At 45.5% G+C, this 12,095-nt stretch overlaps 1 long non-coding RNA gene across 1 annotated transcript in view; it reads left to right on the top strand.

Moving 5' to 3' along the window:
* Positions 1-12,095, top strand: part of LOC147737703 (uncharacterized) — a 70,367-nt gene that overhangs the window by 27,141 nt on the left and 31,131 nt on the right. Inside the window, exon 3 of the long non-coding RNA XR_015300847.1 lies at positions 2,604-2,782. This is a non-coding gene — a long non-coding RNA (uncharacterized LOC147737703). The remainder of the gene's footprint in view (positions 1-2,603; positions 2,783-12,095) is intronic.

The raw sequence follows: 12,095 nt of genomic DNA, 5'->3' as shown, positions 1-12,095 counted from the left end.
TCTTGAGTGATGAACCTTGCCTTAAAGGAGGGCATTTTTTTAGTATCCTGGAAAAGGGCAGTGGTGAAGCCTCTGCTGAAAAAGCCATCATTGGATCCGGAGATTTTAAAGAATTTCCGTCCAATATCACTGCTGCCGGCTCCAGCAAAAATGTTGGAAACTCATCTCAACTTACATCTAACTGCCTTCCTTGATTCTGCCATCCTCCTGGATCCATCGCAGCATGGGTTTCGGAAGCACCACAGTACTGAGTCGGCCCTTACTGTGGTCGTAAACAATATTCGCACAAAGGTTGATCAAGGTCAGACGACTTTATTGGTCCTATTAGATCTGACAGCAGCTTTCGATACCCTATCTCCCTCAATTCTAACATCGCTTCTTAGGGAGATAGGGGTAGAGGCCTCTGCACTCAGTCTGCTGTCTTCCTTTCTCAATCAGCCAGAGCAGATGGTCAAGCTAGGAGAGTTTGTGTCCCCTCCCAAACCTGTGTGTTGTGGGGTACCTCAAGGGTCGGCTTTAAGCCCTACCCTTTTCAACATATATGTGACCCCATTCGCCAGGTTGGTACGATCTTTTGGAATGGAGGTGGTGTCATACGCCGATGACACCCAAATCCTGGTCTCTCTCTCTCACTCGGTGAGTACCTCCGTCCTTAGCTTCAGGAACTGCATGGAGGCAGTTGCACGGTGGATGATCTGTAACTCACTGAAGTTGCACGGGGAGAAAACCGAGGTTTTGATCTTCGGGGGAGACCAGGATGCCTGGTCTAATGACTGGTGGCCCCCATCCCTTGGAGAGTGCCCACGGCCCACCAAATCCGCCCGGAATCTGGGTGTAATGATTGATTCATCTCTTGCCATGGACCAGCAGGTAAACCGAACGATATCGACCTGCTGGGGTGTCATTAGGACTTTGAAGAAAATCACACATTACCTTTCCCCGAAAGCCCGTAAACAGACTGTAGTGGCCTTGGTTACCTCCTGGCTACACTACTGTAATGCACTCTACTCGGGTATTAACCTAGGCCTGATACAACGACTGCAGTCTGTTCAAAACGCGGCAGCTAGATTTATTCTTGATGTCCCCAGCCGTTCATCTGCTGCTCTAGCCAGGAAGAGTCTGCACTGGCTTCCGATTCAAGCCAGGATCTCCTTTATGATCCTATGCCTGGTCCATGGGGCTCTATTTGGAGAAGGCTCTGAAGATATTCGATCTCTCTTAGCCTCCTACACTCCCTGTAGAAACCTACGCTCCACCAGTAAGAACCTCCTGATTGTTCCTCGGGTTCGAAAGGTCAGGTGGGGTAGAAGGGCCTTTTCGGTTGTTGCCCCTAGGTTGTGGAACACCCTTTAGGAGGGTATTAAAACATGGCTTTTCTCAGAGGCATATCCATAAGCTGGCTCCTGGCACATATATCTTGGGAATTGTTTCTGTTAGGCGCCTTGATGCCCACGGGCTAAGTACGCGCGATATAAGACTGCTTTCATTCATTCATTCAATTCACCCACCTGTACTCCAGTTTGTTACTTCCTTGATGCTGCTGTTACCCAACTCCCTCTGAACTCCACCAGAGAGGCAAGGATAGGATTCACTTGCCGCCCTGATCGAACCCCGGGGGAGGGGGGAATAGGGACAAGAGAAAAGAGAAGACACACTGGATTCTTGTAGACCGACTTGACAATTCAGTCATGTAGAATGTCTCTCGAGAAAGGCAAAGTGTTACTGGGCTTCAGTTTTCAGCTTGTGTATAATCTGATAAATGTACCCGATTAATCTGAACACCCTAAATCACTTCTTTAGGTCAAACATCGGCTTTGGAACTCTTAATTGGGTATACCTGAATTACCCTTGACCTTTTGTCAAAAGGATTCTTGAAACTAAAAGAAAGAATAAACAAAAAAAAGGATGTATGACATTACAACGCATGCTTTTACATCGCATGCTTTTACAACACGGTTTTTACAACGCATACCATTACAACGCATAGTGCTTTGGGACGCTGGATAGTGAATAGTTTAATTTACTATTGCAACTCCAGTCCCCGTGGATAGTAGGGTAGGTGTTGGACAGTAAATTAAACCTATTCCCTATCCTAGAGCGCCCCCAGCGCAATGCGTTGTAACGGTTTGCGTTGTAAAAGTTGCGTCGTAAAGGCACTGCGTGGTAAAAGTTGCGTTGTAAGTGATGTTTCCCTAAAAAAACACTACAGGTGCACTAATAATCTGTGATTGCTCAAATTATCTCAAGAGTTACTGATTTCCTTTACAATATTTGCTCCGTAATTTCACATTAAATATATATAAATAACAACAATCGAGCTCTCTGTTTCCTTTCAGTCTTCTAATCAGACTCAAGGTATTTACACAAATGTCCGTTTTACTTTAACATTCTTCACTTACTCAATGTCCTTAAAGTCCTTGGATTGTTTCAGGAAGAGTTTCAAAACGTTCTCTTGATTTATATAAGGTCAAGAGGTCTGCCACAGTTTTCATAAAGTTTAAATTCTTACTGGTATGTGTTCAAGCATGCTAACGCTTTACCATTCTGAGCGAGGTGTTGCTTGGCAACCCTTTGTTGATTCTCTTTTCTTTTCTCTTTTGCAGGAAATCGGAAACCGTGCCGGGAGAGGATTTGGAGCCGGAAATTCAGAAACAGGAAGGAACGTCTGAAATGTGCTCCGGGGAGCAAGAACACAGCCGAAGACACTGAGTGAAGACAGGGAAGGAAGCAGGGTGGAGCGCTAAAGAGCTTCGGATGATCTGCCACCAAGGTCCGGAGTCAGGTGAGTGTTTAGGGTCTCCGGTTTTCTCACATGTGCATGTGAAGGTGATTTGGGCCTTAGATCTTTCCCAAGTATTTCACGTGTACATACCTACTGTCGTTGCTAGAACGGATGGGAACTCCATTTAGCTTTCTAGATTGGATCAAGCTATTGTACACTAAACCACACGCTTCGGTCCTACTGAACGGGTCCCGTTCGGCCCCCTTTGAGATATATAGAGGAACTCGGGCTATCTTTACACGGAAGCCAGTATGACTGACCGAGACCCCTCCACGGTGGATTGCATAGTACGTGCCTGGCTTAGGATTGCGGAGCGTATGGGTGTGGCCCTTTTGTATTCCCCACGCATGACCCTAGCGTATGACCCTAGATTAAGTATCACACGCAAAGAAATAGGACGCAAACTGCTCTCCAAACTAGCCCTTCATACATGGGGAGATTTGTACGTACAGGGACAGTTTCGTACAGCGGACCAATTTTTTGGGGAGCACGCACCCTCTGTTATGGACACGTTTCTTTACACGCGATTACGACAGAATATCAAAACCGTTACACCCGGGTTTCCGGACGAGCCGGAAGTCTTAGCGCCCTTGCATGCACTGCTTCAAAATGACACCCCGAAACACGTAGTCTCCTTGCTCTACAAACACGTGTATGCGACCTCCACACCCCCAGATCTACGAGCGAGACGTGATTGGGATGCAGACCTAGATTCCCCTCTCTCAGACGAACAATGGGAAGACAGCTGCTCACACACGACTTCAGTGACAGGAAATGCCCGCCTCCGACTGGTCCACTATAAGTTTTTGCACCGCCTCTATTACACCCCCGCCAAGCTGTGCCGCTTCGGACTGAGTGACAATGATCGATGCCTCAGATGCAAACGGACAGGGGCAGACTTTATTCACTTGGCATGGTCGTGCCCAGCTGTGGCCCTATACTGGGCGCGGGTGTTCGAGGCCATGTCTGCAATGATAGGGACGGAGGTCGAAATGTGTCCCAAAATTGCCCTACTAGGCCACTCCATCCCGGCGAATAAAAATCACCGGAAATTCTTCGCACTGGGTTTCCTGCTTGCGAAACGCCATGTGGCATGTAGATGGGGCCGTTGTCGTGCCCCCAAATTCAAATTGTGGCTGACTACTATGTCAACTTGGCAGGATCAACTCCATAATTACGCTGACGTACTGCCCCATAAATTGCGCCCCAAAGACCTATGGGGCCCACTCTCCGCCTATCTGCTTCGGGCCCAAACTAATGCTGAAGCTGGACTTGATGATCAGGAAGATGCAGGACAAGCTGTGCAACCCTCCGAGCTTCTAGGTGCGTCCTCTACACTGCCGACTGATGCTGCTGTTCCTCCCCTCCCCACCCTCTAGGTGCACTACGGGGTAGGAGATATTGATACCAATACAACTCCACCTGCGGTCCCAGGCGCCTTCATGCAAATTTATAATAGCGCACTCCACCTTCTCCCTGACTGACCGTAAGACGGGCATCTGACCCTCTCTGCATCAGCGCTCTACGCCCCTCTCTCCCCCCCCCCCCCGGAGCTTTGCGCACAACATGGCATTTCACAATGGACTATCTCACCAGTACACAGAAACGGGCACAGGTTACACACACACACACACAGCACACCTAGACCCGTGCTGGAGGAAGCATCACACCTTACTCTGCGCTAAAAGATCCTATTCACCACATCCCTCGACTGGAGATCATACAGGGAAAGGGGACTGACAGCCTTGGTTCTCGTAGTTCGTTATAGTAAAGTTTGGAGTTCAACAAAAAAGAGAAAATGAGACCTCAAGTGTTTAAGAATTGACATTACCTGGTTAGTTGCCTGTGGAATTACACCTCCTTTTACAGCTTTATAAGCTTTATATCGCGGCCGGCCCAGATGGGTTGTAGGCAGCATGCTGTGTTAACTTATTACTTCTATCATATGGTTATGAGGTATGATGAAACTACATACTACAGCTGCCGGCCTGCTTCCTCAGGTTGTAGGCGTCGAAGCTGTGTACTGATTACTTGACTTCAATAAAGGTCTTCCAAAAAAAAAAAAAAAGTATTTCACGTGTACATGCCAAGACCGTTTACACATGCAGGAAATGCCTCCTGCCCCCCCCAAAGGTCTTCGTATGTGACAGGGTTTTTCCCGACGCAAGGCATGGAAAGATCTGACCAATCTTGGAGTATGTACATGTGTTTCTGTTTCCAGGATCTTTCTGACGCGTCATAACCCTTCCAGTCAATTAAATACTGTAATCTACCATGTATACGTTTTGCATCTATAATGCGATTTTCTTCATATGCAATATTGTCTCCAACTACAACAGGTGGAGGAGGGTTGTCTTTTCGTGAGGAATGATGTAATGACTGATATTTTCCTACTTTTCTGGTGTTTCAGCTAGTTAGCTATAAAGTAATTACTCATCACAGTCCCTTCCCAGAATGCCTAACAAGAAAACACCACATTCAGACTACCTATCTGAGAAAGGAATAACATAAATAACTAAAGATACTATAGATCATAGCTCAGAGGGTATGTATAGCAACGTCCTCCGACGAATCAGAATCAAATATCAAATCAGGTGAGCAACGTCTTCGACAATCAACGCGCACTTACGCGAGCAACGCACCCTGGTCTGAATCAATATCAAATCAGCAACGTCTTCCGACGAATCAATATCATATCAGCAACGTCTTCCGATGAATGAAATATCAAATCAAGTCAGCAACTTCTTCCGACGTTCAACGCGCACTTACGCGAGCAACGCACCCTGGTGCGAATCACCAACACCTCCCGGTGAAAATCCGTACGTACCTCTTACGCTACGTTGGGTTGGTCTACCAGCAATTTAGGTATTCCTGCTTAGGAGCCGATTTCCCTTCCGAATCTACAATTACTCATTAGAGGGGAACTAGCACATCCCTCTGTAAGCACTTCGTAAAAAAGGGGCCCGACCTTCCTCCACAGAGAATAAGGACAAATTATATATTCTCCCATGTAGTCATCCCTAATCATGAGCAGCGCACCTTCCCATCATCAGTTACCTGTAAGAAGGGAATCACACATCCTTCTATGCAACAGCACCTGGTTAAGAAGAACCCACACTCCCTCTTAGTGACAACAAACAAATGGAATTAATGCAAATTGGGGTCTTTTATTACACAATGATGAAAGGACATAGAAAGAAATGACTTATTAATATACATACACACATATAGAACCTGAAAATAAAGGAATAATTAGATAAAATTAGTCATACATGGAAGACCTCACCATATTATTAGACATCTGCAATCTGAAGACTGGTCTGTCTCTCTTTCCCTCTTCGGTTGGGTCAGGACTCTCTGTTCCACAAACACGACTGCACGTCTGCACCGTGATGCTTCACCAGACCGCCAAAACCACCAGACAATCATCTCACCCTCACTTGGACCCGCTTTCACTAATATAGAATGTAGCTCTCTCTCGAAGCTTCTAGAAGAACCCGCCTACTGTTCTCATGAAATTCCTGTACCTAGCACACAACAGCAGCTGGCCAAGCGTTTGTTATGGCTCCAGCGCGAAGAGAGCACATTTCTCCGATAAACTAAAACATTGCCCTTCACCTAAAGAGGCTTAGCAGGATGGTGTCAGAAAAGAACATGGCATCGCTCGAGCATAGGCCTTTAGGCCCGAAAAAGAGCAAAAAACAGCATATAAGGGGACATAAAGCTGTCAAAGTCTATAGGCAAGCCCTGCCAACTAGGTGAAATAAAGGTCGGGAATGGACAAAACACCATACATGTTCGATTGACAGCAGCATATACTGAGATGGTGGTGGTCAACGGTCATAACCGAGCCAAAAAAGCACCAATACCTCAGTCACTTCAACGGATCATGTGGTTTGAGCAAAGATACATGAAAAACTGGGTGGATGGCATATTCCGAGGGCAAAGTTAATCTCATTGAAACTGGATTCAAAATGTTATTTATGGGAAAGGGGCCAATGAACAAGGGTTTTAGTTTCTTGGGGCTTTCAATCTGGATATTTCTGGTTGATAACCGGACGAGATCCCCTACTTTATAGGGTGGTGCTGGTGTTTTGTGTTTATCGACTGATAATTTGACCTTTTAGTTTATTTTTGGCTAAACTACGCTTGGCCTGTTCTTGAAATTCCCGCAATTCTGTTAATGTTTCGGTCACAGCAGGCATAAATCTGGAAGGATGGCAGGAATAGATCGTGGATGTAAGCCAGTTATAAAAAAAAAAGGGGAACAGCCTAAAGCTGCATGATAGCTATTGTTGTATGAAAACTCTGCCAATGGTAGGACCTCATCCCAATGAGCCGATATAATGGAGGTTAGGCACCGTAGACTTTGTTCAAGGTATTGATTAACTTTTTCTGTCTGGCCGTCAGTCTCTGGGTGAAAAGCGGAGGATAATGCTATTTCAATTCCTAAATGTTTGCCCAACTGACTCCAGAATTTTGAAACGAATTGAGGGCCCCTGTCAGAAATTATTTTACTGGGAAGGCCATGTAGTTTTACGATATGGTTTCAGAACACTTCACTAAATTCTGTAGCTGTTGGTAGTTTTTGTAATGGAATAAAGTGCCCCATTTTAGACAAAAGATCCACAACTACTAAAATTGCAGTGAAGTTATGGGATTTAGGCAAATCTGTGATGAAGTCCAAACTGATAGTATGCCAGGGAAGCAGAGGTATGGGCAATGGTTGTAGAAGACCTTTAGTGGGTGAATGGGAGGACTTTTGTCGTGCGCACACTGGGCAGGCTTTTATATATTGTTGGACGTCCTGTCTGGTGTTTTTCCACCAGAAATGCCGCTGACATAACTCTAAAGTTTTGTCGACCCCTGGATGTCCTGCTGTACTAACATCATGAGTCCATTATAATATCTGTTGTCGCAAGTTTTCTTGAGGGATAAACAGTTTATCCTTGTGGAAGAAGTAACCCTCAAATATGGAGTTTTGTTTCTGAGCTAGTCATTGCTGTTCATTTAACGTCTGAACACTCAATTTAACTTGGTCTAAAAAGGTGTCCGCTTGTGTGACTGCCACTATTTTTTCAGAAGGAATTATACTTTATGAATTCTTTGTTTCGCTAACATCCTTTTCACAAACTAATCTAGACAAAGTGTCAGACAGGAGTTGCTTTTGTCCAGGGCAGTATGTTATGATAAAAGCGAATTCCCAAAAAAAAGTAACCAGCGCATCTGTCTGGGAGTGAGTGCCTTAACTGTGGTGAAAAACTGGAGATTTTTATGGTCTGAAAATATGGTAATTGTATGCTTTGCACCCAATAAATGGTGTCTATTCAAGAAAGACTGCTTTAATTGGCAACAACTTGCGTTCTGCAATGGTATAATTCTGTTCAGCTGGTAACAGTTTGCGCAAGTAGAAGGCAATTGGGTGTAAATGTCCAGTTGCAGCATCGTTTTGCATTAACACGCCTCCCAATGCAGTTTGGGAAGCGTCAGCCTCAACAAAGAATGATTTATCAGGGTCTGGGTGAATCAAAAAAGGTACTGATGTAAAAGCTTGCTTCAATTTAAAAAAGCTTTTTCAACGTCTGGGTTCCATTGAAATTTCTCACCCTTTCGAATAATAGTAATTGAGGGATAGGTGTCACTATCTCAGAAAATTTATCAGGGTCTGGGTGAATCAAAAAAGGTACTGATGTAAAAGCTTGCTTCAATTTAAAAAAAGCTTTTTCAGCGTCTGGGTTCCATTGAAATTTCTCACCCTTTCGAATAATAGTAATTGAGTGATAGGTGTCACTATCTCAGAAAATTTAGATATGAAGCTCCTATCAGAATTGGCAAAACCTAGTACTCGCTGCGTGTCTTTTACAGAAGAGGGAGTGGGCCAGTTTAAAATTGGTTCAACCTTTTTTGGGTCCATGATTATTCCTTCGAGAGAAAGCCAATAACCTAAAAATTTGACCTTATTTGTGTTAAATACACACTTTTCAAGTTCTACATACAAAGAATTGTCTCTTAATCTTTGTAGAACTGAGCGAACATGTGTAGTATGCTCTTCGTCAGTCTTGGAGAAGGCCAGTATGTCATCAATATATACGATGACACAGATATCAAGTAAATCATTTAGGACTTCATTGGTGAAATACTGAAATGCTGCCGGGGCGTTACAGAGTCCGAATGGCATTACTGTATATTCGAATAGACCATATTTCGTGCGAAAGGTGGTCTTCCATTCGTCTCCCTCCTTAATACGAACAAGGTGATACGCACTACGTAAACCCAATTTAGTATAAATACTTGATCCTTTGATTTGATTTAGCAAGACTGAGCTAAGAGGTAATGGATAACGATTTTTAATTGTTGCCTTGTTACCTGCACAGTAACCTATGCACCCCCTCAGATCGCCCGATTTTTTAGCTCCAAAGAAAAGTGGCGAAGAGACTGGTGACGTAGAGTGTCTAATAAAATCAATCTCTAACAGTTTGTTCAAGTATGTTCTCAAATATTGGTTTTCAGGCTCAGTTAAGGCGTATATCTTACTACAGGGTAAGACTGCACCAGGGATCAAGTCTACCCTTATAGTTGCTCAGACAGGATCAAAGACATCAGCATAGTCTTGATATTCGCTGGGTAACTGTGGAGAATCTTGTTGTAAGGCAGAACAAAATAATGGAGTTATGGGATCTTGAGTTTCCGAATAACAATGATTTCTGCAATAGGAGGAGTCTAAAGTGACAGTTCTTTTAATCCAATCTATTTTCGGATTATGTAGTTCTAACCAAGTACTCCCAGTATGACACCAAAAGTGGGTGTATCAATTTGATCAAAACAGTTTCTTCAGTGTGCCCATTTTCTCCAACTATGGTCAAAGGTTTGATATGAAACTTAATTGATCCAGAGGCTAAAGCTGAGCCGTCTACAGCTCTGACTGATTCTGGTTCAGATTTTGCAGCTCGAGTTATTCCTAATGTACTGGCTAATTCCAAATTAAAAAAATTGCCGGTAGCCCCAGAATCAATCAGAACAGCCAAGCTGCGTCTTTCTTGAGTTGTTATAATAAAGGTTACCCTAATGGTAAAGTGCTTCGGAGTACGATTAACAACATTAGTGGCATACTGTGAGATCTGTACTGAAGTTTGTGAGAAGTTGGCCTGGTATATGATGCTCACTAGTTCTAGTGATCACCTTGTACCATGCCAAGCAACCCTTATGATGATCGGTTGTAAGTCAACCTTATAGACCAGTTATCCTAGTGGTAACGTGGACAAAGCAGTCTTAGGCTAAACTCTGAAAGGCATGTGAAGCAAGCTATTTTACCATACACAATCCCCTTGAATACCAAATGAAAGGACACCACACAGATATATATTGAAAATATATATATATATATTTATTAACTACAAATGTCCCCAATACTCTTTATGAGCACAGAAGCACAAGCGTTAAAACAAAACACAGTTTAAATACACAAAAGTTGTACAATATGGATGAGGGCGGGTGGCCACTCAAACCATATATTAAGAAAGTGGTATAAGAGATACCAATCGAAAAGGAAGTAGGCCTAGGGCCTTGGGAATCGCTGGAGCTGATCAGGACTAGCAGTGACTAAGTCGGGATAGGCCCCCGGGACTCGGGTGCAGTGCTTAAAGTGCACGCGTTCACCAATGCATTGTCTATGGTGCGTAAAAGTTACAAAGTTAGTGTTTTAGGAACCTTCTGAGTGACCTATAAGGATGAAACTTTAGACACAAGCACTAGAGGTGTGTACCAGTGTAGGAACACCGGCGTTGTTGAGTTACCTCACCCACAGGAAGCGGGTGCACAGGTGCGAAGTAGTGTCGGGTTTCGTCACGCAGGTTGATGGTGCTTGGAGCTGAAGATGCTGCAGGCGGCTCGATGTGAAGAGTTCCGGTGGATCCAAGGGTGGATCTGAAGTGGTGAAGACCTGAAAGCTGAGGGGACAATGTTCAAAGTCACTAGCCAGTGACTACCGTGGAACCAGATTGGAACCAGGCGATGTACTTCCATTCGGGCTGAAGTCTGCGCCCAGAACATTCTCGAAGTGCATGGCAGTGGTAGCGGCACACCTGAGGAAGAACCAGGTATTGGTCTACCCGTACCTGGACGACTGGTTGATCAAGGCCTCCTCCTTCTCGGAAGCTCAAGAGCACTTCCAGAAGGCTGCGTTCTCTTGAACAAGCTGGGGTTGCACATCAACATGTCCAAGTCTGTCCCGATTCCGGTCCAGTGCACACAGTACTTGGGAGCCTCCATCAATACGCTATCAGTAAGCGTGTCTCCTTCGGAGGAGAGACGATTATCACTCCTTCGGAAGGCTCAGGCTCTTATGACCGCTCCATCTACAACAGTGAGGACGGTGTCTTCTCTACTGGGGTCGATGGCCTCTTGTATCTTCCTCACGCCACACGCACGGCTGCACATGAGACCATTGCAGGAGTGCTTGGAGGATCAGTGGGATCAGAGGAGAGGGTCTTGGGACGACAAGATACGACTGTCTCTGCATGCTCTTCAGTCTCTGAAGTGGTGGTGTTCAGCGGAGAAACTCCTCAGAGGGGTTCCCTTCCACAAGGACATTCCTACACAGACGATCGTGACGGAAGCGTCTCTCCACGGCTGGGGGGCGCACTCCGGAGATTTACAGATACAAGGAACGTGGTCCCCGATGGAGTCCACGTATCACGTCAATTTCCTGGAACTCAGATCTGTACACTTGGCACTGAAGGCCTTTCACCCGTCCTTCTAGACCAACTCTCTGCTTGTACAGACGGACAATACGACCACGATGTATTACCTCAACAAGCAGTGGGGCTCGAGATCACGCACTCTGTCGCAGGAGGCGCAGGCGATCTGACGCTGGCTTCTAGCCAGAGGACTGACGATAACGGCTACCCATCTGCCAGGTGTGCAGAATGTTCAGGTGGACGCACTGAGCAGACTGATTCAGGAAAACCACGAATGGGTCGTAAACGACGAAGTACTAGGAGAAGTCTTTGCAGACGTAGATCTGTTCGCCAACGCCGAAAACAGCAAATGCCGTGACTTCGCCTCCAGGTACTACCAGCAGGGGACACTGGGGAATGCGCTGTGGATCAACTGGTCGAACAGCTTTCTGTACGCTTTTCCACCCATTCCCCTGATTTCGGCAGTGCTCATCAAGCTGTCCCAGTCCAGGGCGCGGATGATCCTGATTGCCCCGGAATTGCCCAGGCAGTGGTGGTTCACGGACCTGCTTCACCGGTCTCTCCTTCCTCACATTAGGCTGCCGTGCCGGCTGGACCTTATCGCGAAGTTTGGGGGG

Source organism: Lissotriton vulgaris, chromosome 1_1 (genome assembly GCF_964263255.1).
Source record: "Lissotriton vulgaris chromosome 1_1, aLisVul1.2, whole genome shotgun sequence".
In the NCBI taxonomy this organism is placed as follows: domain Eukaryota; kingdom Metazoa; phylum Chordata; class Amphibia; order Caudata; family Salamandridae; genus Lissotriton; species Lissotriton vulgaris.
This window is presented reverse-complemented; position numbering and strand designations above follow the sequence as displayed.